We start from the raw sequence: 24,564 nt of genomic DNA, 5'->3' as shown, positions 1-24,564 counted from the left end.
CTGAAGGATCATTTGACACTGAAAACTAACTGTAAAAACCAGCTCTGACATCACAGTGATAATTTATATTGTAAAATATATTATAATAGAAAAGAGTTTAAAATCTTTTTGACCCTAAACTTTTAAACAAAAATTTATTTGGCAAAACACTTATTATTAACAGCAATATTAATATTAAGTTCATGGTTTGAACATGTTACATTTTTGTCAATTATAGGTTTGGAAAACTTATAAAACAGATTGATTTTGCTATTTTAGAGCTTCATTTTATTATCTGCACTTAATGTTTGTTTCTTGTCCTCCACAGCAGGAATAAACCCACCAACCGAGAAACACTGATTTTAATCATTAATCATTTATTAAAACATAAACAATCTAGAATCTTATGAGTTCATTATTTAAACTGGAAGGACACTAGGGTCAGGGCCGGCTCTAGGTTATTTGGTGCCCAAGGCGAGAGAACCCCCCCCGGCTCGGTGTTCATCTTCAGTTCTCTCTTCACAGCAGTTCAGTCAGTGTACTACTGTTTGAGTACATTAATTACCCCGGGATATTGGTTTGTTTGAACTCAGAGGGAGTGTCAGCCACATTAAAAAAGTTAACAGCTTAAGTCATTTGTGGATTAATGCGTATTAAAGATGTGAACCGTTTAAAATGATTCAGTTTGATTTGGTGAACTGAATGATTCGTTCACGAACCGGATATCCAGACTGCTTTGTTTTGAACTCTCTCACACAACAGACACGGAAGAGAAGACAATGCTGAATAAAGTCGTAGTTTTTGCTATTTTTGGACCAAAATGTATTTTCGATGCTTCAAAAAATTCTAACTGACCCTCTGATGTCACATGGACTACTTTGATGATGTTTTTCTTACCTGGACATGGACAGTATACCGTACACACAGCTTCAATGGAGGGACTGAGAGTTCTCAGACTAAATCTAAAATATCTTAAACTGTGTTCCAAAGATAAACGGAGGTCTCACGGGTTTGGAACAACATGAGGGTAAGTTATTAATTACATAATTTTGCTATCTGGGTGAACTAACCCTTTAACCATGTGAAGCAAAAATAAATGTAAGAAAAATCTATTCAAAACGTTGTAATTTACACAGCAACAGAGAAACTGCAGCTTTCTCCAGGTTTAACTGGGATAAACTAGAAACACTTAATAGCTGTCCAAATCTTGCTGTGAGCAATTAAAATGTTGACGGGATTTTCCAATCAACCTTACGTGTAATAGGCCAAAGGCAAGGAAGTTTACGAATCAACAGACTACAGCCTGAAGTCGGAGACCTTACTCCCACTCACTCTCTCCTGGCGTGATCTCTGGATGAAACTAAATGGGAAAGCCTCTTGATTTCACACATTGCCAGCTGTTGAAAGCTCCCCTGTGGCAGTGAGGATGGGGGGCTAACATTAGCAGCTTGTAAGCACTAACACACAGGCAGACTGTGTTGGGGAGGAAGTATAGTATATACGGATCTCTCAACACCTGCAGCGAATGGGCCCATAACCACACCTCACCTGCACTCTCGTCCACTACCCCGCACAGCATGTGTGACTCCTCTGCAATAACCATCATCAGCACTAGGGAGAGAAAAAAAACAACAACACTGTCTGACACAACTCACACGGCTCAGCCTGGTTTTGGGCTCCTTTAGGGAATGGCTCAAACCTCACCAACCCCCATTATGAATCACACCAGCAGTCACAGACACAGGAACAAGCCAAAATACTGTTACTGAGAGGTGGGAGAAGAGGTAAGATGTAAGGTAAGAATAGAAGATGGCTGGGAAAGGAAAATAAGGTGCAAGGAGTCAATGGACAGAAAAGAGAAAACAACAGCAGAAAGAGAGAGACTATACAGAAGCAGTACCTAAATTCCTCTTTTTCATCAAATTTGATAAAGAACAAATTTCTAGACTTATGATGAAGTAATGTGTTGTGATGTGTTGTGTTGTTATGCAGTTGTCAGGGACTGGCAGTTGTCCAAGCCCAACATACATGAGCAGCATTGCAGAACAAGTGAAGGAGACGATTCATTCCTCTTGTGTTGTCATTCCCCTTGAAGCACGTGCAAGTGACGGTTCTCTGTCAACCAATCAACGTTCTGCAGTGAATGTAGCTCCACCCTTTAGCTACTGAACTACTGTGCTAGGTACCCCAAGGGAAGGGTCCCAAAAAAGTGGTGTGGTACGATTCACTATTTTGGTACCATTCACAACTTCTGACAATGGAAACGGAAATAATTGTGTACCATACCGTACTGTACTGAACTGTACCGCTCATTGGAAAAAAGTCAGAAGGTACAAAGGAGTAACTTTTTCAAAGGTACCGCAACAGTGACAGCTTTTGTACTTTTTTTTTTTGAGCGTGCATTCTCTACACTGTACACATGGACATGGTCAGCAACAATACTCAGGTAGGCTGTGGCATTTAAACAATACTCAATTGGTACTAAGGGGCCCAAAGTGTGCCAAGAAAATATCCCCCACACCATTACACCACCACCACCAGCCTGAACCGTTGAGACCCTAGAGATGGTTGTGCATGAAAATCCCAGTAGATCAGCAGTTTTTTAAATACCAAGACCAGCCGGTCTGGCACCAACAACAATTCCACGTTCAAAGCCACTTAAATCCCCTTTCTTCCCCATTCTGATGCACAGTTTGAACTTCAGCAAGTCGTCTTCACCACATCTAGATGCTTAAATGCATTGAGTTGCTGCCATGTGATTGGCTGATTAGCAATGTGTGTTACCAAGCAATTGAACAGGTGTATCTAATAAAGTGGCCAGTGAACAAAATTATAAACGCAACACTTTTGTTTTTGCCCCCATTTTTCATGAGCTGAACTCAAAGATCTAAGACTTTTTCTACAGTATGTACACAAAAGGCCTATTTCTCTCAAATATTGTTCACAAATCTGTCTACATCTGTGTTAGTGAGCACTTCTCCTTTCCCAAAATAATCCATCTATCTCACAGGTGTGGCACATTAAGATGCTGATTAGACACAATAAAAGGCCACTCTAAAATGTGCAGTTTTACTGTATTAGGGGGTCTGAAAACCAGTCAGTAGCTGGTGTGGCCACCATTTGCCTCACACAGTGCAACACATCTCCTTCGCATAGAGTTGATCAGGTTGTTGATTGTGTCCTGTGGAATGTTGGTCCACTCCTCTTCAATGGCTGTGCGAAGTTGCTGGATATTGGCAGGAACTAGAACACGCTGTTGTATATGGCGATCCAGAGCATCCCAAACATGCTCAATGGGTGACATGTCCAGTGACTATGCTGTCCATGCAAGAACTGGTATGTTTTCAGCTTCCAGGGATTGTGTACAGATCCTTGCAACATTGGGCCGTGTATTATCGTGCTGCAACATGAGGTGATGGTTGTGGATGAATGGCACAATAATGGGCCTCAGGATCTTACGATCATTCAGAATGTCATCAATAAAATCCACCTGTGTTCATTGTCCATAAAAGCTCCTACCACACAACTCCATACATGCTGTCTGCATCCTGCCCTGTACAGGGAAATCCGGGATTCATACGTGAACAGAACACCTCTCCAAAGTGCCAGACGGCATCGAATGTAAGCATTCTCCCACTCACGTCGGCTACAATGATGAACTGCATTCAGGTCGAGACCCCGATGAGGATGATGAGCATGCAGATGAGCTTCCCGGAGACGGTTTCTGACAGTTTGTACAGAAATTCTTTGGTTATGCAAAACGATTGTTGCAGCAGCTGTCCGGTTGGCCTGTCTCAGACGATCTTGGAGGTGATTATTCTGGATGTGGAGGTCCTGGGCTGGTGTGGTAAGGCCGGTTGGATGTACTGCCAAATTCTTTGAAACGCCTTTGGAGATGGCTTATGGTAGAGAAATGAACATTCAATTCACGGGCAACAGCTCTGGTGGACATTCCTGCAGTCAGCATGCCAATTGCAAGCTCCCTCAAAACTTGCGACATCAGTGGCATTGTGCTGTGTGATAAAACTGCACATTTTAGAGTGGCCATTTATTGTGGCCAGCCTAGGCACACCTGAGCAATAATCATACTGTCTAATCAGAATCTTGAATCAGGACTTAAGGCCTGTTCACAACATAACTATAAAGATAACGATAAAGATAAAGATACAGTATAGTTCTAAAAAATATTCTCAATATTATAGAGTCCAACAAGAGACTTGAAATCAGTCTATCAGCCTCACTCACAGTTCTCTCTGATTATCACATTTACTGTTAACTGCCAAGGAAAACCAATGGAGGCTGCAAATTCTGCAGAATGTGCATCTTTCTCTGGAGCTGTGGGTGGATGTTTCAGCTCAGTAATGGTCCTTAATATAGGACATCAATAAAACGCTAACTCAATAAGACTGAGGTCACTCTAAGTTGCTACTCCATTGATATATGGTCTTCTCTCAAAATCACATTTGCAAACTTATTATCTTTGCTTTTGCTGTCATCAGTACCTTCTCTTTACTCTTTTTCACAGTATGAACTAGAAGTTTGTCTTGAAGAATACTGTATCCTGAAGTCCCAATACCAAAGCTCCTAAAATATTAAACACAGCTCCAAAGGCCTTGTAGAAGAAGACCCCGTTTGAGCAAAAATACTTTCTCCAAAGCTCCTACCACACATAGACCATAATTTACTTAGCTTCACTTCTTAGCCATAAGAGAGAACAAAGTTTTTTATTTTTATCAAAGCACTTTATAGCTAAATTTCAACTGTCAATTTGGGAATAAGGCAATATAAAATGAGAATAAAATTAATTAGTAAGGCAGTATCAAACCAGCCACTCTTTTCAAATGCTATCTAATCAATTCCTCTATAAATGGAACACTTCCAGATGCCCTAGAATAAATTCCACAGGACTGAGCTCATTAATTTAGTAAATCCACTTAACTGTAATATTACTCATTTTATCAAAGAGGGACTTACTATGCATGCATTGGTTTTCAAAGCCTCTGCTGAAAATGCCAATGTTAATGAGGTTACATTTTTGAGCACTCCAGAAGTTGGCAATTCTCAAAATTCTCAAAGGTCTCAAAGTCAGGATCAATAATAAGCCAAGCATTTGAATCAAATATTGTCACACATTAGACTAACTTATTAAACTACAAAATGACTGACAGGAGCAACAATTCAAGCAGCTCGGGCTGACCCATAACAGAATTAGCCAGAAATAGAGGCTAATTAATATTTTACATCCCACCTGCCATAAACTAATGGGTGAAAAGAGCAAGGTTTTATATTGACACAAGGGAATCCATAAAATAAAGTGGCAACAAAATGTGTTCAGCATCTAAATGCTTAATTTTTTATGACCAACCAACCAAACAGTGGCACTTGCATTATTTATGTTGACCTTCAACCCAGCATTCAAACAATCAAATGTTAACTAAACAGTAAATAGAAGAGATCAAAGTGCATTTGCAGGACATGCTTGTACAAAATAATTTTTTTAAATTGCACTTACTGTGTTATTTAACAAGCTTGTTGTTGAGCTACAATGATCTACAGTATGCTTAAATGACAGTCAAAATATATTAAGTAGCTTATTTTTTATTTTATTTATATATATATATATATATATATATATATATATATATATATATATATATATATATATATATATATATATATATATATATATATATATATATATATATATATATATATATATATATATATATATTATGTATTACAACAGAAAAACAACACCAGATATTTGAACGACACCATAGTCTAGTTTTCATAAGAAACAGTTTTATGAGAGCCACCAATTAAACACTGAATAGTCATTCAAGGCTGTTATTCATGATTTAAAGATATAATTATGTAGGAATTGTATTGTGTCCTTCCTGAAGACAAAGTGACAAAGCAACAGCTAGAATGGAAAAATAAACAGGTGAAGCACAGCATGAGTGACTCAATAAAAACATCTGGTGGAGTGGGAGTGATATCTTGCGCTTCAGAAACCACATCTGCATCAGGAAATGACAGATTCAGAAATCTCCCACTGCCTTAAGCACTTTCCAACAATATATTAATCACTCTCTCATGCTGTCTTTCGCACACAGTTGTAACTTCCATATGTGATTGTGTCATTAAAATGGACAGACTGCAGATTTCTGGGAGATTTAGGTGGGCAGCCTCTCCAGTTTCTCCATAATTCAAAATGACATTAATGGCTGCGGTTCACAAAATACTCATCAGTCAACTATTTACAAACTGCCTGGCTAGATCGAGGCATATTGGTGAGATTTAATGGCTCGGGAACCGCAGATTCTGGTTCTGGTCAGACAACTTATTTTGAGAGCTTTAATTGATAAACAATAATTGTACCATAATACATTTTGGTGATTCTTCAATTGTGAACCCTTTGAAACCTTGACAAATGAAACTTCATATTAATAAAATATTATTTTATTAAATATTAACAAGATAACCAATAAAAACTACTCTTCGTTGCTTCTAATTTTCATCATAACCAATTTTTTTTTTGCTTAAAAGTAATTGTTTTCTGAAATGCTGGTTGTGATGCTGTCATGAATGTGGTCTAGGAACTTCCGTTCACTCACCACCAGAGGTCACCCGCTCACTACATGGACTCTTGCACCACACCCACTGTTGCACTTCACCCCGGACTACAGTTCCCATCATCCATTGCACTGATTACACACACACAGCTGAAACCAATCACACATTCACTATATAACACTCACTCAGATCACTTTCAAACTGCTGAGTATTGTTTAGCCCATGTTATCTCATTTCCTGCCTTGTCTTGCCTTCGTGTTTCGTTTTGGATTATTTACCTGGTTTTGATTCTAGCTTTCGTATTTTTGGATTTACTGGATTACCCTGTCTGGATATTGTTCGCTCATCGAAGACCCACACTTGCCCTAGGATCATTCTTGTGTCTTGCCCTCTATATACCTGTTTGCCATTGTTTGACCTATGCCTGTTATGACCACGTCTCTGACCAATAAAAGCCTGCACATGGATCCCCATGTCTCATGAGCCCCATGACAGATGCCAATTATTATTATTTATTTATTTTTTAGGGAAAGTGCCAGCTAGTTTCCTAATTTTAATACCATTTATAAATAAACTATGGACAGAAAGTTAAAAAGTTTGAGTAGGGGACAAGCCCCAAAAATCTGGCAAATTTTACCTTCTTTCACTATTGCTTTTAACACGAAAAACATAGAAAACTTTAATTAAAGAGACACAAAAAGCTTAAAGCTGGCAAAAATATTTCATTTCTTCTCTAAAATCAACCTAAGAGACCGAAAATGTCCCTTAATTGAAGACTAACCCATTTGCAATCAAAAACTTTCAAACTACATATTTTGTAGCATTTATAAAAATGCAAAAAAAAGTAATAAACTGGTCCCAAACCAACAAACTGTACTGGATGCATGAAAAAGCCCTATAGCCACACTCATGCTCTCATTCAAAAAGTAGATGAAAACACAATTCACCTCGGAGCTCTTCTCATCCTCATGATGGAAAAACTTGCACTGTCTTATCAGGCTCATTTTCAAACAACATGTTAAGACTTGACATGAGGGGATTCAACCCATCCAGCTTCTCCTAAGAGAAATTAATTAGGCCTAGAGACGCCAATCAGGCCTGACTTTGATGTTTAAAAGCAAGAGCATGTTAAATAGGATGGTAGCACCAAGTAAGCCACTCAACAGACAGGAAACTTCATCATACACATGTGAGGGACTGCGACTGTCAGCAGCACTATGATCAGTACAAATCATCAGCTCAGTATAAAACAACTGAAAGGGATTGTCTCCAACGTTTTACTTTAAAAAATTGATGGGTAGGGTTACTCAAGCATATTATATCTGAAAATAGAGAACTACAATATACAATTTTGCTTTTACGTTCATTTTGAAATTATTTTCCATTAAGAGAACTGCCACCACAGAAAAAGATATATAGTGGAGATGTCAAGACAAGAACGGTGGTTTAAATTCAACTTAGGTTCCATTTTTTCGTAAATTGATTTAGGCTTGATCAGATGACTAAAGACAGGTCATTTCTTCACAGAGTGAAATCTGAGCTGCAAAACCAGTGACCTAATAACAGAAAATATTTCTGGGCTGTCACTGAAAGCAGCTAGTTTCATACAATATGTGCAAAGTTTTAGAGCTAATTCCCAAGCAAAATTAAACCAACTGTATAGAAAGGTGACCATAAATTTAAAACTGTATTTGGCACCTGTCAAATATTTATTGTTAATTAGCTATACATTTTACAAACAAATTGGCATGGACACCATAAATGTTATTATTCACAAAATATATATGGCAATTAGGGCTGAAATGATTCCTCGAGTAACTCGATTACAAAAAATGATCGAGGCAAGATCCTTTGCCTCGAAGCCTCTTTTAATTTATTTTAAATCTCACGTCAGGTTATTTCGCAATTATTTTTTTAATGTGACAACGCGTTTAGGTCACCCACAAAGCGGAAGGAGACACAAGCGCTGCGTCCAAAATCGCATACTGCAAGGAGTTAGCAGTGTTTTGATTTGAGGGCACGGGCAAATGTAAAGAGAACGTCGTGGGCGAGTGTCCATTGCAAGATAGAGCTGGCATACCACAACTAGGGCCCTATGATTTCCGCGATGCAGAAAACGCAGAGTGAATCGCGGAATCCATTAATAAAAACGGAATTTACAGTTGGCACGGAATTTGCCAAATTTTGAATGAATTAATCAAAAATAGGTCATTGCGCTTACATTAAATCACAATATGGACTAATATCTGTAAATATTAAGCCGGAACAATCTGTTTAAATATGAATCCTGTATGTCCTGCATGTCTCTGTTAATGAATGGAGCAGAAGCGCGTCTTCCTTTATTAACACACTAAAGCGCGCGTGATGCTCGCGGTGATTTCAGCGTCTGCTGTCTCACTAAATAAGGACTTGAACACATGAACAACATCTCCAGAACTGCTCTGACAGTCTCTTCATGAGTATTTGACAGTTTATTTGAGTAAAACTAGCGTCACATCATATATAAAGAACTGTAAAGTAGGCCTGGATGATTAATCGAAAAGTAAGCGAAACTGAAATTCAGAACCTCTAACCGACTTAATTTTCCCATGTCGGTTATTTCGTTATTTTAATCCTGTTAATACTTCCCCCTTAAAAGCATACTACCGCGTGTGTAGCCACATGACTCTGCCCCGTCCAGTCAGTGGCATAAAACAAAACACGGAGGTGAACGCCGGTTCAACACATAGGGATGGCGCGCGAGCGGTGAGCCTTGCGTCTTCACTAAGCTTTGTCAATTGTATTTGTTTTATGGTTTGGGTATTCAAGCGATTAGAAGATCAGATGTGTATTATTATTTCGAGCTCCCATGTTCGCACAGCTGCATTGTGACACGAACACACATATAAACAGTAGCTGTGAAGATACTAAGAAACTAGTTGTCAGCACTGTCCTGTGATTTATAACTAAAGTAGCTTAGAATCTCAAAACTTATTATAGCATATTTTTCTACTTTTGAAGGAACTATGCTATTTACAACCCACAGCTTCACAATATAGAGACAGTATGACTAATTCACACACGCAATCACTCGTACTGGTACTGTGCTAATTTATCTTTATCTGATCTTTATTTATCTCTTACACCGAGCTATAATCTATAAGAAATGTTACAAACATAGATAAAATAACTGCTGATAGTGAGCTATGATGTCAGATCGCGCTTTCAAAATGGAAAAAAAAATCCCACCTTTACTAGTCGATCTCAACCGTCTGGCTGAGGCCAGTCTAAAAAGATGTTCAGGACAGTTGACAGAATGCTGCTGCGTGTCATCATGAAAGCGTATCATTTTCACGTGTTATTAAGCCTTGCCACTTGCCAATTTAACCATTCAAAAAACTTTAAAGCATTCAAACACAAGACGCGGAAAAGCTGAACTGAGCAGCTGGTTACTCGCGCTGTGCTCGGTGCACACGAAGAAAGAGAGAGCCGCGTCTCACACCTTTTCACACCACAGACTGAACACAATTAATCATTGCTTGGTAATTGGCCAACAAAGTGTTGACTGTTGTCTGAAGTTTTGTTTGATTCTAATCCATTACATATCTTTCTATCAAAGTTATCTGATATTATCAAGATGAATTTGTTCTGACAGTTTAACTCTTGAGTTCTTGTCATATTTTATTACCATTTTCTAAACTATAGCAAATAAACTGATAATGTGAGAAATGTTGAAGGTGTCTGAATAAACTTTGGTTTGATTGTATGTTTAATTTTTACAGTGCTATTTTACATTTAATTATTCGGTTTCTGTACCTGGACACTTACAAACTTGAAAAAACTTATGGTGCTTTCACACCTGCCTCATTTAGTTCGGTTGAATCGTACCAGAGTTCGTTTCCCCCTTTGGTGCGGTTCGATTGGGCAGGTGAGAAAACAGCAATCACACTCGGGTGCGGACTAAAAGCGGACCAAACAAGCGTACCGAGACCTGCTTGAAGAGGTGGTCTCGGTACGCTTTCAAACGAACTCTGGAGCGGTTCGTTTGTGGTGAGAATGTGATCCGACCTCGAACAGACCCAACTGCTAAAAGTACTGATCATTTTTGGACTAAACCAGCTGCCGTAGTCAGCTGCGTTGTGCATTATGGGATGAGGAAGTGTTTGTTGACAGTTTGCACTTTAGCATGGCAGCTCGTGGACAAACTTGGAGTAGTGAGGAGGTGCGGAGCCTCATAGAAATTTGGTCAGATGACCATGAGCATGTCAGAGTTAAGAAGAATTAATGCGTGCCTCCGCTTGAAGTTACGAGCGATTCCCGCTCGCCGTTTGCAGTGCATTAGAACGTTGTTTTCAAGCCGAGCTTCATTATAGAAATGTATTTTTTGCATATTGTGGTGTATACAAACAATGTAATAGATTTTGGCCATGGACAAAACCAGCCTGTACAGTCGTGTTGTCATGTAGTTGTGTTGTCTCCGTGTTGTTTGCTGGCTTTTCCTCTTATGTTGGAATTTTCCCGCACGTAAATTCTGACCAATCGAAAAGCAGTTTAGGAAATACGTCATGGCCAATGAGTGATGTAGATGTTGTCATGTGACTGCATTTTGGTTTGTTTCAACTGGACACGGACCAAAGCAATCAGTGTGGTGTGAAAAGGAACCAAAAAAGCTAAAAAATGCTACAATGTATAATTGTTTGCCCTTGGTTCGGACCAAGTGAATAGAACTAGAGATGTGAAAGCACCCTTAAACATGGTGTAAATAGCACAAACAAATAAACAGAACGAACATACAAATTAAACACTTTCAAACAGGCCCACTGGTACAACCTGCACCAGGGCCCTTCTAACCCCAACTATGGCCCTGCTTACAGTACAAACCTTGTCAGTGAACTATGAGGGCAAAAAAACAAAACAGAAACAAAATAATCGTTCATTAATCGTAATCGAGGTAAAATGTTCAATTAATCGAGGTTTTGATTTTAGGCCATAATCGTCCAGTCCTACTGTAAAGGTACGTCAACCCTGTCAAAATAAAAGTCCGGTTAAAGACTATTGTTCAGCAGAAAGTACATAGCCTACTACTAAAAAAAAATCAAAAAAATTTTTAAGGTTTAATCACACAACATTTCTTCCATGTTTTATTTTTTATAGTAAATCCCCTTTGTTTACCAAAAAGTTACAGACAGAGAAACAATGGGTAATAATTAAATATTTATTTTTGATGTATGCATTGCATTCTATGCATTTAAAAAATGAAAATATTTTTTTTTTCTAAAAAAGGAAACTTATTGTTCATTTTAAGAGACCCAGGAGTCTTATTTTCTCTTGCATAATTAATATTGCACTTTAATTAAGCAAAAACACATTTTAATCCGATTACTCGATTAATCGATGGAATTTTTGGTAGAATACTCGATTACTAAAATATTCGATAGCTACAGCCCTAATGGCAATCACTCATTTTCTCTTAACACTGGCATGTAAAACTTTTAGTCTCTTAAATTAACTCTGAGGCCAGCAACAAGCCAAGCGATATCTCACACTAAAGAGTGTGAAACATATCACACATGAAGGCATGTATGAACTGATGAGGTGTGAATATAACTAATTACATTACAGTTATTTATTTTCTAATATCCGATGCTTTGATCCAAAGCGTAGTTAGCTGCCTTTGGAGGGAACATTTTAGGACATTTATGCACACTGCTGATCCAAAGGCCTGAAAAATATTGACAGTCTTATAAAGATCCTTATAATTAATTATTTGCATCTTCTACATATGTATATTTGAGAATTATATATATATATATATATATATATATATATATTTGTTGTTTTGTCAGACTACAAAAAATTCCATTCCAACTTATTTTAAGTTGTTGATGTGTTAGTTAAAAAAAAAAAAAAGTCTACAACATAAAACCATGTTTCTCCCCTCTCTGTGTTGAAATTGATACATTAAAAGCATTGTTGCTTTGTGAAAATGGACATGCCACGAGGACAGTAGTTGATTTAAATTAGCCTACAGACTACTATAACAGCGTATAACAGTGTGGTGTGACATTACACAAGGAGTATAATGTTATACAATATTTGGCATTTCACACCATAAACAAATAGAATTAGTCACACCATAGACGTATTTTTAATTAGAGACTGCCTTTACCCCCCCCCCCCCCCCCCAATAATAATATTTTTAGTCCATTAGTGTTTTCCCAACAACAACAAAAAAATTATATATTAAATATATATATATATATATATATATATATATTAAGCCAGTTATTTCTATGTTTTGCTGTAGTGTGTCAGTAGGAAATATCACTTTACATTTCCAAACATTTCTTTTGCCATTAATTGTAATAATCCAGTGAGGTTTTTGTATGCACACAAGGAGTCTGACAACAGAGATCTGATCTCACTATAATCCAGTCTGTCTGGAATGACATGAAGAAACATCTCGGTTACGTATGTAACCTTGGTTCCCTGAATAGGGAACGAGATGCTGCGGTGACGTCACCACGTATGGGAACACCTTCGGTGTGACGAATGTCTGAAGCCCTATACCATCCCGCCAATCCTATTGGCCAAATAGCGCGTGGCACCGCCCAGCATGCGTAGGCATATATATACCTGGTGCCGCGCGCCATTTACCTCAGATTTCATGACGAGAAGAGAAGAAAGCTATCAAGGTACGGCACGGCCAGAACCGCAGCATCTCGTTCCCTATTCAGGGAACCAAGGTTACATACGTAACCGAGATGTTCCCTTTCATAGGTCACTTCGATGCTGCGGTGACGTCACCACGTATGGGAACGCTATACCATCACGCCTGACGTACCTGATAGCTTGGATCCAAGGAAGCATCTGCTCAAGCGGAGAGAACCCGGGAGCCAGGAGCCATCCTCACATCCAGACTGTAAGACCTGATAAAAGTGCTCGGTGAGGACCAGCCTGCCGCAGCACAGATATCATCCATAGAAGATCCACTGAGAAAGGCTTGAGAAGAAGCCACTGTTCTCGTGGAATGACCTTTTACTCCTAAGGGCGAAGTGAGCCCGCGCGCCTCATAGGCCAAGGAAATAGCCTCCACCAGCCAATGGGACATGCGCTGTTTCGTAACTGCATGGCCCTTATTCTTATGTCCAAAACAGACAAACAGCTGGTCAGACTCACGCCATGGGGCAGTGCGATCCACATAAGTCTTCAACGCCCTCACAGGGCAAAGACTTAGATCTCCAGACTCTGTCGCAGCAGGAGAAAAGGCCTCCAGGACCACCTGCTGAAAATGAAAAGGATTAGACGCGACCCTAGGAACATAATTAGGCCTAGGTCGCAACAACACTTTCACAGAGCCTGGTGCAAACTCCATGCACGAGGGTGAGACAGAGAGAGCCTGTAAATCCCCAACTCTTTTAAGGGAGGATAAAGCCATGAGAAGAAGTGTCTTCAGAGACAGGAGCTTATCCGATACAGTTTCCAGGGGCTCAAACGGATGCCCTGACAAACCCAGTAACACAATGGATAAATCCCATGAAGGAACTCGCACAGGGCGGAAAGGCCTCAACCGTCGCGCACCCTGTATAAAGCGAGAAACCAGTGGATGACGACCCACTGAAACACCACCTATATGCTCATGGTGAGCTGAGATAGCTGCCACATAAACCTTCAGGGTGGCTGGTGTCAATCCCTCCGAAAAACGGTCTTGAAGAAACTCCAGTACTGAAGCCACAGGGCAGTAAACTGGATCCACATCATGAGTTTCACACCATGTCATAAACAGTTTCCACTTGAAAGCATATAAGCGTCTCGTAGAAACTGCTCTAGAGTTCAGTATAGTCTCGGTAGTTTCAGCAGAAAGACCGGGACATATCAACTCACTCCGCTCAGAGGCCACGCCCACAGGTTCCACAGATCTGGCCTGGGATGCCAGATCCGTCCCTGTGCTTGCGATAATAAATCCCATCTGAGGGGAATCTCCACCGGAGAACCCGCTAACAGATTGATGAGATCCGCAAACCACGGCTGTGTGTGCCATCGCGGAGCCACCAGCAACAGCTGTCCCACTCTGTCCCGCCGTATTCTGCATAATACCGCTGGGACCAGCCGAATCGGAGGAAACGCATACAAGCTGGTCCTGGGCCAGCTGTGAGCTAGCGCATCCAGACCCAGGGGTGATGGAGGGCTTAGGGAGAACCATAGCGGGCAATGCGTAGTCGTGCTCGACGCGAATAAATCCACTTTCGCTTCCCCGAAATATGCCATAGGTGATTCACCGTTTGGGGGTGTAATCTCCATTCCCCTTGTTCCAGAGTCTGCCTGGATAATAAATCCGCTCCGAAGTTCAGTCGTCCGGGGATGTGAACAGCCCGGATCGACAGAAATTTGTCGTGAGACCAAAGAAGAATCCGCCTCGCCAGTCTGCACAGAGGGCGAGAACGTAATCCTCCCTGATGGTTCAGATAAGCCACGACCGCAGTGTTGTCCGTTCTGAGAAGCACATGACGGCCGGTCAGTAGACTCGAAAAATACTGGAGAGCCAGAAAAACCGCCAGTAATTCCAATTTGTTTATGTGCCAGCTGCGTTGTGCCGCTGTCCACACTCCGTGGGCTGGGCGCCCCTGACAAACAGCTCCCCACCCGGTCAAAGACGCGTCTGTCGTGACAGTCTCTCGGGAAGCGCAAATTCCCAGCCGAACCCCGGTGAGGAGAAATTCGGCTGATGTCCATTGTTTTAACGACATCACACACCTCCGCGTCACCGAGATCGTTCGATGCGGAGAACAACGGGGTGAAATATTATCGCGCGAGAGTCCAAATCTACTCCCAGAAAGGTAATCCGTTGAGAGGGGATTAATACACTTTTCTGGAAGTTTGTGCGTAAACCCAGGCTGTGTAAATGATTTAGCACAATATCTCTATGAGAGTGTGCTTGAGTCTGAGATTGCGCTAACACCAGCCAGTCGTCCAGATAGTTTAACACACGGACGCCCCGGAGCCGCAACGGGGCCAGAGCTGCGTCCATGCATTTTGAGAATGTACGGGGAGCTAGCGCTAAGCCAAAGGGAAGAACGCGGTACTGATACGCTTTGCCCTCCAAAGCGAATCTGAGGAACTTCCGGTGTCTCTCGATGATCTGAATATGAAAATAAGCATCCTTCAGATCGATCGTGACAAACCAGTCGTTTGGTTGAATCTGAGACAAAATAGATTTTACCGTCAACATCTTGAATTTGCTCGACCTGAGTGCAAGATTTAGACGGCGTAAATCCAGAATGGGTCGTAATCCGCCGTCCTTTTTTGGTACCACAAAATAACGGCTGTAAAACCCTGACTCCATCTGAGAGGGGTGTACTTCTTCTATAGCCCCTTTGCTCAGTAGAGCTAACATTTCCTGTCTCAGCACCGCCATGTCCATCGGTTTCATCACCGTGGAGAGAATTCCGCGGAAAGGGGGCGGGCCTTTCCGAAACTGAATGGTGTATCCGTGACAAATTGTGCGTAACACCCATTGAGAAATGCCGGGCAAGCGTTCCCACGCGGCCCGAAACAATATTAGCGGTTTTTTTTTTTTTTTTGTGTATAATCCTGAAGCGTATCCACGGCAGGATTTAATCCAACAAGATAAACATTGGGCCACGCTGCTAGCGAGAACGCGGCAGCTGTGTGAGCCGTCATACACTGGCCATCTTTGCCAGCCTCCGCGCCGTCCCTCAAACTCTGAAGGCTGGATTGTGCAGAGTGTCTGAGGGGGCGCGCGAATGAGAGCTCAGTTCAATGACGCTCGAGGTGCCTTTGCTGCGAGACAGTCAATGTTAGAGAACATGAAGGAAAACGCATGCATCAAACTCGCTGCGTTTCGTTGTGTATAATCCTGAAGCGTATCCACGGCAGGATGTAATCCAACAAGATAAACATTGGGCCACGCTGCTAGCGAGAACGCGGCAGCTGTGCGAGCCGTCATACACTGGCCATCTTTGCCAGCCTCCGCGCCGTCCCTCAAACTCTGAAGGCTGGATTGTGCAGAGTGTCTGAGGGGGCACGCGAATGATAGCTCCGTTCAATGACGCTCGAGGTGCCTTTGCTGCGAGACAGTCAATGTTAGAGAACATGAAGGAAACGCATGCATCAAACTCGCTGCGTTTCGTTGTGTATAATCCTGAAGCGTATCCACGGCAGGATTTAATCCAACAAGATGAACATCGGGCCACGCCGCTAGCGAGAACGCGGCGGCTGTGTGAACCGTATACACTGGCCATCTTTGCCAGCCTCCGCGCCGTCCCTCAAACTCTAAAGACTGGATTGTGCAGAGTGTCTGAGGGGGCGCGCGAATGATAGCTCCGTTCAATGACGCTCGAGGTGCCTTTGCTGCGAGACAGTCAATGTTAGAGAACATGAAGGAAACGCATGCATCAAACTCGCTGCGTTTCGTTGTGTATAATCCTGAAGCGTATCCACGGCAGGATTTAATCCAACAAGATGAACATCGGGCCACGCCGCTAGCGAGAACGCGGCGGCTGTGTGAACCGTATACACTGGCCATTTTTGCCAGCCTCCGCGCCGTCCCTCAAACTCTAAAGACTGGATTGTGCAGAGTGTCTGAGGGGGCGCGCGAATGATAGCTCAGTTAAATGACGCTCGAGGAGCCTTTGCTGCGAGACAGTCAAATGTTAGAGTGTGGAAACTGCAGTGAGAGGCTTAGATGTGCATTAGCAGTCCAACAGCGCTCTCTGGAGGCGGGCACAGTCCTAAGCAAACATGAAGGAAAAACGCATGCGTCACATTCGCTGCGTTTCGTTGTGTATAATCCTGAAGCGTATCCACGGCAGGATTTAATCCAACAAGATAAACATCGGGCCACGCCGCTAGCGAGAACGCGGTGGCTGTGTGAACCGTCATACGCTGGCCATCTTTGCCAGCCTCCGCGCCGTCCCTCAAACTCTGAAGACTGGATTGTGCAGAGTGTCTGAAGGGGCGCGCGAATGATAGCTCAGTTCAATGACGCTCGAGGTGCCCTTGCTGCGAGACAGTCAAAGTTAGAGTATGGGGACTGCAGTGAGAGGGTAGATGTGCATTAGCAGTCTAACAGCACTCTCAGTGAAGGGCATAGTCCCTGGCATATTAACATGAAGAAAAGCGTGTGCGTCAAACTCGCTGCGTTTCGTTGTATATAATCCTGAAGCGTATCCACGGCAGGATTCAATCCAACAAGATAACATCGGGCCAAGCCGCTAGCGAAAACGCGGCGGCTGTGTGAGCCGTAATCCACCATTTGAAGAGCAAAAACTGTTGATTAACGCGCTCGAGTGGGGGAGAGCGAGCACATGGAACTCCAGTGCATCACTGTATTCATATTCAAGCCGCACATATCGCCCCTAACCAACACCTCGTGCGGGGCCTCGGCGACCGCAGAAGCGAAACGGTGGGGGTTAGACGCGAGGCGACTTAAGAAATACACTCCAGAGCGCGGATACTTCCTAATGGCGTTAGTGCACAGGGGAAGTGTATGCATATTTTACTGTAGCCATAGGCTATCAAGGAGAGAACCTGTAGAGAGGCTGCAACGAACCTCTCATAAGTGCCTCCTCGTGATAACCCATCATACGGCTCCTACCTTTCGTTGACTCATCGCGTCCGCGGAGAGGAGTATACTGCTCGTAGATGATCGCTGAGAACGCGAGATAATAGGGCACAGAAGATTCGCTTCGTACTGAAGGAATGAAATCTGAGGTAAATGGCGCGCGGCACCAGGTATATATATGCCTACGCATGCTGGGCGGTGCCACGCGCTATTTGGCCAATAGGATTGGCGGGATGGTATAGGGCTTCAGACATTCGTCACACCGTAGGTGTTCCCATACGTGGTGACGTCACCGCAGCATCGAAGTGACCTATGAAAGGGAACAGAAAAACCTGAGACAGACTAAATCCAGAAGAACTGTGGCAACGTCTCCAAGATGCTCCAAGAAACCTTCCTACAAAGCAAAAATACTGTGAAAGGTTTTAGGCATATGTGTAAAATGCTGTAAAGTGAGGAAGCTTTCAAAGATAATTTCATAAATAGATTTTATTTATCAATTAACTTCTATTAATTAAATTAAATCAACATTTGGTGTGACCACCCTTTGCATTTAAAACAGCTTTTGTCCTAAGTACACTTCTGCATAGTTTTTCAGGTAGCTTTGTAGGTAGGTCTCTTGAAGCGTCTTGGAGACGTTGCCACAGTTCTTCTGGATTTAGTCTGTCTCAGGTTTTTCTGTTTCTTCATGTCATTCCAGAACAACTGAATGATTGTGAGATCAGATCTCTCTGGAGTACTGCACTGTAAAAAAAACTATAGCGTAATTTTAACTGTGATATACTTTAAAAAAATTGAATAGGCTAACAGTAAGTTCCTGTACTATATACAGGGAAAATACAGACATTTCACGTACATTTACAGTAAAAAATAATAATAATAAAAAAAATTGAAGTAAAAAAGAACAAATCAATGTACAATTCAAAAACTATAAACTGATATTTCCAAAAATCCCACCTTGACAATCCACATTTTAAAGTATTTTGTTTAAAATAATCATGTTTCTTAATAGTTTTTTGTTATATTTATATATAGAAGAAAATACCAATGGCCTACAGTATATAGTAGTTTATATTTTCACTTTCACAAATTAGTAACAAATAAAAAGAAAGAAGGGGATTGCATCCACTCAGTCACCAGCACAGCCACATGGATGTGAGAGAGAGAGAGAGGTCAGTGGCATGACATGTTAGACCCATGGACTGGACTAAAGATTTAATAAACACTCATGGCGGCAGGTGAAGAGAGTCGAGCTGAGAGTCACTGGCCTCTGGCTTCCATTTCATTACTCTGAATACCAGCCTCCCTGGTGACACGACACCATTCACCTCACGCTGGCACACATCCCTAAACCTGGGCTATAGAGCTCTGCAAACAACACATGCTAAATCCCACTTCATAAAACACTTACTCTTCTATTAATTTCAAGAGTGTTTTATCCTGTTCAGCTCTAGAGGAAGTCGTTTTTTGTGACAAAATTTTACTCTTAATAAAAACTTAATGAATCAGAGGAAGATATTGATATTTGCTACAGGAATATATAGATCTGGGACATAAATACTTTAGTTAGTCAAGCTTATTGACATGTTGCCACTCCTATGAGTTGAACATTGCACCGTATTGACAAGCAATATAATCTAATAGCCTAAAGTGTTCTCCATTCTGCCAATATTTTGTGAAGTATATTTAAGATTATGTAATTACTTGTTTCATGTAAAAATGTTTTGTATAACACTGTAGGTTTTACACAGATATATTAGTTGAGGGCAGGACTATCTGTTTCACTGGCCAATGGTAGACAGAGGGAGTAATTAGGAAAAATGTCTACACTTTTAAGTGTACAGTACATCAAGATAAGAGTCCAAACAGGACACTGCCTGCTCTTTAATACTACTAGACTTTATAATAACTACACTAGTGGAAAAATGCACACAAAAAAACAACCTTTCACAATGCAAAGTTGACAAGTACTACTTAACCACAAAAACTAGAATAAGAGGAGGGGAAACTCTAAATTAATTTTCCTTAAAAAAAAGAAACATAATACATACTTAAGTTGTTTTGCATAAGCTTCAAACAGCTCTGGCAATACACTAGTCAAAGCTGTCAAGCTCAAATTGGGTTACAAAGTCAGACTCAGCAAAACATCCCTGAAGAAAAACCCCACCCACTAATCGCTGAAGATTACAATGAGCTTAATTAGATGCTTCATATTGATTTAGAGGAGGCTAAGAGCCCACATATTGAAAATATATGCCTAAAACTCCCTGACCTAAGACGATTTTTCCACATTAAAAGTGTGCTTTTCTGTCTGCAGGCTTCCATCCTTCTCTGGCTGGAAATCTGTGGCCAACACCTGTTCAGTGGGATGCAAACGTGACATCAATTTCAGATTATAATGAATGGTGCTCTGCTTGAAGACCCACTTAGCTACACTTTCAATCTCACGATGAGTATAGCCTTCACTTTCTGAAACACATTCAGCTCGCTCCTGTGATGTAAACATCACTTACAAGATCCCGTGCTGTGCTATGTTGTGTCGTGTTGCCTTCTCTACAACAGCCTGACTATGCGAGAAAATGAATACGGAGGTGTAAAAATATGAAATAATATGATAGTCAGATGTCAGTTATACTGCAGATAGGACAATGCAAATGTAATATTTGCAGCTACTCAAATTAAAGAAATATTTCTTAGTTACGTTCAGTCTGTACCCCCTTTGTCTTGAAAACAACAAAACATTGGGTTACAGTGAGGAACTTACAATGCAAGTCATTTGAGCCAGTCGGTAAAAGTAAAAAAACTCACTTTATAGATCAAATAATATACAAGCTTTAACAGAAGAATTAATCTAAGAGCTATAAATAATTCATATATAAAACTGTAAGCTTCACATAATTTTTTTTTTGCATACATACTAATATTTATTACAATTTATTATAAACATTTTATTTGTATTTTTTACTGTTCATTTAAACTTCAGTTTCAGATCTATGTCTAGTATTTTTTTTCCTATTTTAATATTTTCTATTTACCTTTAAAGATTTTAAGGTTTTGTTTTAGTTTTTCAATTTATTTTATGTCAGTTAGTTGCCAAGGCAACATTTTAAATTTCCATTTTAGCAACGTTTTTTCCATTAATATTTTATTTCAGCTTTATATTACAATCAAAAATCATTTTACTAGTTTTTGTTTTACAGTAACAATGCTGCTTCACATTTCTGCTTTCAAATCCTCCAAAAATTGCAACCTCAAGAAAATATGAGTCATGTCTGAATTATTTTTTTGTGGTAATCAACATTATACCACAAACGCAGTCAATTAAGCGTAACTGAACCCAGAATATTCCTTTAAAACTAACTAAAGCTTGACATAGACTCAGCTGCCTTATATGAACACTAATCGGTTACATAATCGAGTACTTTTACTGCGTTTCAGAGTTTGAAATATATTGAATTCTGTATATCACAAAGATAAATCATTGCGCTGACACATGAACCCGAGCGGCTAATTATGAGACAGCATTGTCTCAACACACAGTCTATATCACAGCACACAAACAAGCTGAAAGAAGTCTTGGGTGGCTGCGCTCCAGCTCTGTTAGCTTGTAAGCTCCACAGACCTTGGCCCCAGCTTTTGCCTGCCTCAAGTCCAGCTGCTCACTCTACTCCGAGCCAAGAGACAAATTAAACCGCCACAGCTGAAGCCTTCGTTTGGATGGACCTCTAACTTGTCACCTGGATAGACTTAGAAATGATTATCCCCATTCACCTAAATACCCTTGCAACACCCTAAGAAATAAACTACAAATGACAAACACTTTCTGTACTCCTGGATCCAACTAGACTTGTCTGATATCATAAGTAATCTGCTATTTTCATGCTCATTACTTTAAACTGTTAAGGGAGACTAGAGACGAAAACTCCTATGAAGCTGGTGTTCAAAACAAAGCAGTTCACTTCATGCAACCTTTGTGTCACGGGTCTTACTGTTCCCATGACAGCAAATCCCAACACCTAATGATTTCGCTTCTCATCTGTATGACCAGCAATCCAGTGTCTAAATTTGCACAAAGCATTTGTTCAATATCACACGATATACACTGGTCCCTAATTTCCAATCAAAACCACTCCTGTGATGCAAGAGGAAGAATCGCAGCCAACTTGAAAGGTCATTTGTCTCTGGTGGATGGAGGTAGATTAGCCAAACAGAGCTGCTCCTGTTTAAAACAAACTGTAAAATGGACCAATGGACAATCTGCCCTTGGACTCTCAGGTATTGTGCTGTAGAAAGAAAGCTTATAAAGCAGATTGTGTGGGTGAATGAGAGGAACAGATACAGATGCTGAGAGAAAGTCTCTTGGAGCCACTGAGAAATAATGGATCACATCACAGTGATTGACTGCAAATGAGTAAAGCTGAAACACAACTGCCACCTTTCCATCCTGTAAGTGATACAGTATGTGTAGTATTTATGTTCACCATGATAACACTGTTAAAGCAGGATAGAACAACTGGAATAGCCTTCATACTATATACTATATACAAATGTATATAATCAGAACAATAGGAAATAACTGTCTATGCTAGTCAACCTATTTATTTTATTATGTGAAGAGAGAGAGAGAAATACACTACAACAAACAGAGGCGGATCAAATTAAGAGAAAATTAGGAGCAAAACCTGTTAAAGTGCTAAAAACAGACTTTAAAATGGAAAATGTTCAGCAGAAACAGACCTAATAAAGAATTCAGAAAGGTTAAAGAAATAAAAACCCCTTTAACATAACATTACACGGCAAAACATCAAAATTATGATGTTTTTAAATTTTGGGGAATTGCCTCAATGCCACATACTGTATGAGTTGACGATAAGCAAAACTGATATTTATTTAAAAACAGAATGTACTATAATATGTGCAATTAACAAGATATACTGCAGTCACCGCTTAAATAAATAGGGAAGACAGCTGCATGTTAACTGAACCCCATAAACAGCAGTTACCATGAGACTAAAGTTCCATGATGTGTTTCCTCAATAATTTACTAATCAAAAGGTTAATAGGAAATTGTTTAATATGTGCCAAAACTTTGTCAATATTAAACAAATTTTAATTACTCCAGCCTTGATTCATAAACCACCTCTAGAATGCTTACAATAATAACACTTTCTATTAAGTCTATAAACATAATACAATACATAATATAAATATTATCCATTATTAGCAATCAATTATAAAAGATTTTAAAATCAGGTATTATAATTTTATTTGAATATAATGTGATTTATAGCATTCTGAAGGCATTAAGAATGCATTAAAATACCATTATAATACATTACACACACTTCACAAAAAGTGTTACTCCGAGTTATTGGCATTGGCCACAAAGCCACACATGTCCTGCCAGCTTCCCATCTGAAGACACTGGGCAAGATGCTGTCCATGGATGCTGTGGGTACCATAACACAGCATCATCCCCACGCTGGGAGGAGCTGAAATGTGCATGTCGTTGAAAAAAAGACTATTTTGTGGTATTGCGTTCTGGCCAAGAGTTGAGGATGTATAGGAAGCATTTCTTTTTGCAATATCTCTATGCCTTGAAAAAGATGGCAGGCAATAAAGATAGCATGTGATATCAGAGGAAAACAAAGAGCATCGTTCAAAGGAAGTCATGCAGAGATAATAATAATAATTAAAAAAAAATGTTTTATATTGGCAAACCATGAACACAACATGCCATTTTCTTACCTTGATCCTTTGCAATCCAGGGAGCTTCTCTATAAGGGATTCATCTTTATTGTATTCACTTCTACTGACTGTCTATTTCGTAAGAACTGTCCGTTTCAGCCATAAATGTGTCATTTGTGTGAAATACAGTTAATTTTATCATAACATCCATATAAAACGAGGGAGTTACTTGCCGAATAGCGTTATTTCTTTCTGCCGACAACGCCGATTAATTCATTTTTCGGAAAGAAATGCACACTGATGAAAGGATTATGCCATATTGCAGGACCGTTATATATCTCCATGTTGTTGAGGGTCCTTGACAACAGCGTACACTCCAGTGATGAGACTAAATATTTTGCCGTGTATTTTCATCTGTCCGTTTTGTGTTTTGGCGAGTAGAGATGAAGGGTGTGCGAATGAAAGCATAGAGAGGCAGGTTTTCTTTAGTACGGAGACTCGGAGGGCTCAAACGGAGATTCGCTTATTCGCCGCAAGAGGACGCAGTTGATATCGCCTCGATAGTGTCTTGCCATGCAAGCATGTACTGTTTTGTTTTGGTATTTTTTTTCTGGTTATAACCATTTAAATATAATTTACTTTTACGTGTAAGCTTTTTTGTTGTTGTTGTCCCAATAGCAGCTATTTTCCAAATGTTAAACAGTTTGAGTTTTTACACGAGCAGGATTGATTGCGAGAGAAAAACATCCATTGTGGTCCAT

At 40.4% G+C, this 24,564-nt stretch overlaps 1 protein-coding gene across 1 annotated transcript in view; it reads right to left on the bottom strand.

Moving 5' to 3' along the window:
* Positions 1 to 24,282, bottom strand: part of LOC132154810 (beta-1,4-galactosyltransferase 2-like) — a 123,526-nt gene extending 99,244 nt beyond the window's left edge. The window contains exon 1 of the mRNA XM_059563480.1: positions 23,864 to 24,282. The gene's annotated coding sequence lies outside the window, so the exon portion shown is untranslated. The remainder of the gene's footprint in view (positions 1 to 23,863) is intronic.
* Between the last annotated feature and the right edge of the window lie 282 nt (positions 24,283 to 24,564).

Source organism: Carassius carassius, chromosome 12 (assembly GCF_963082965.1).
Source record: "Carassius carassius chromosome 12, fCarCar2.1, whole genome shotgun sequence".
Lineage (NCBI taxonomy): Eukaryota > Metazoa > Chordata > Actinopteri > Cypriniformes > Cyprinidae > Carassius > Carassius carassius.
Note: the sequence above shows the minus strand (reverse complement) of the source record. Positions and strands in the feature narration are given on the sequence as shown.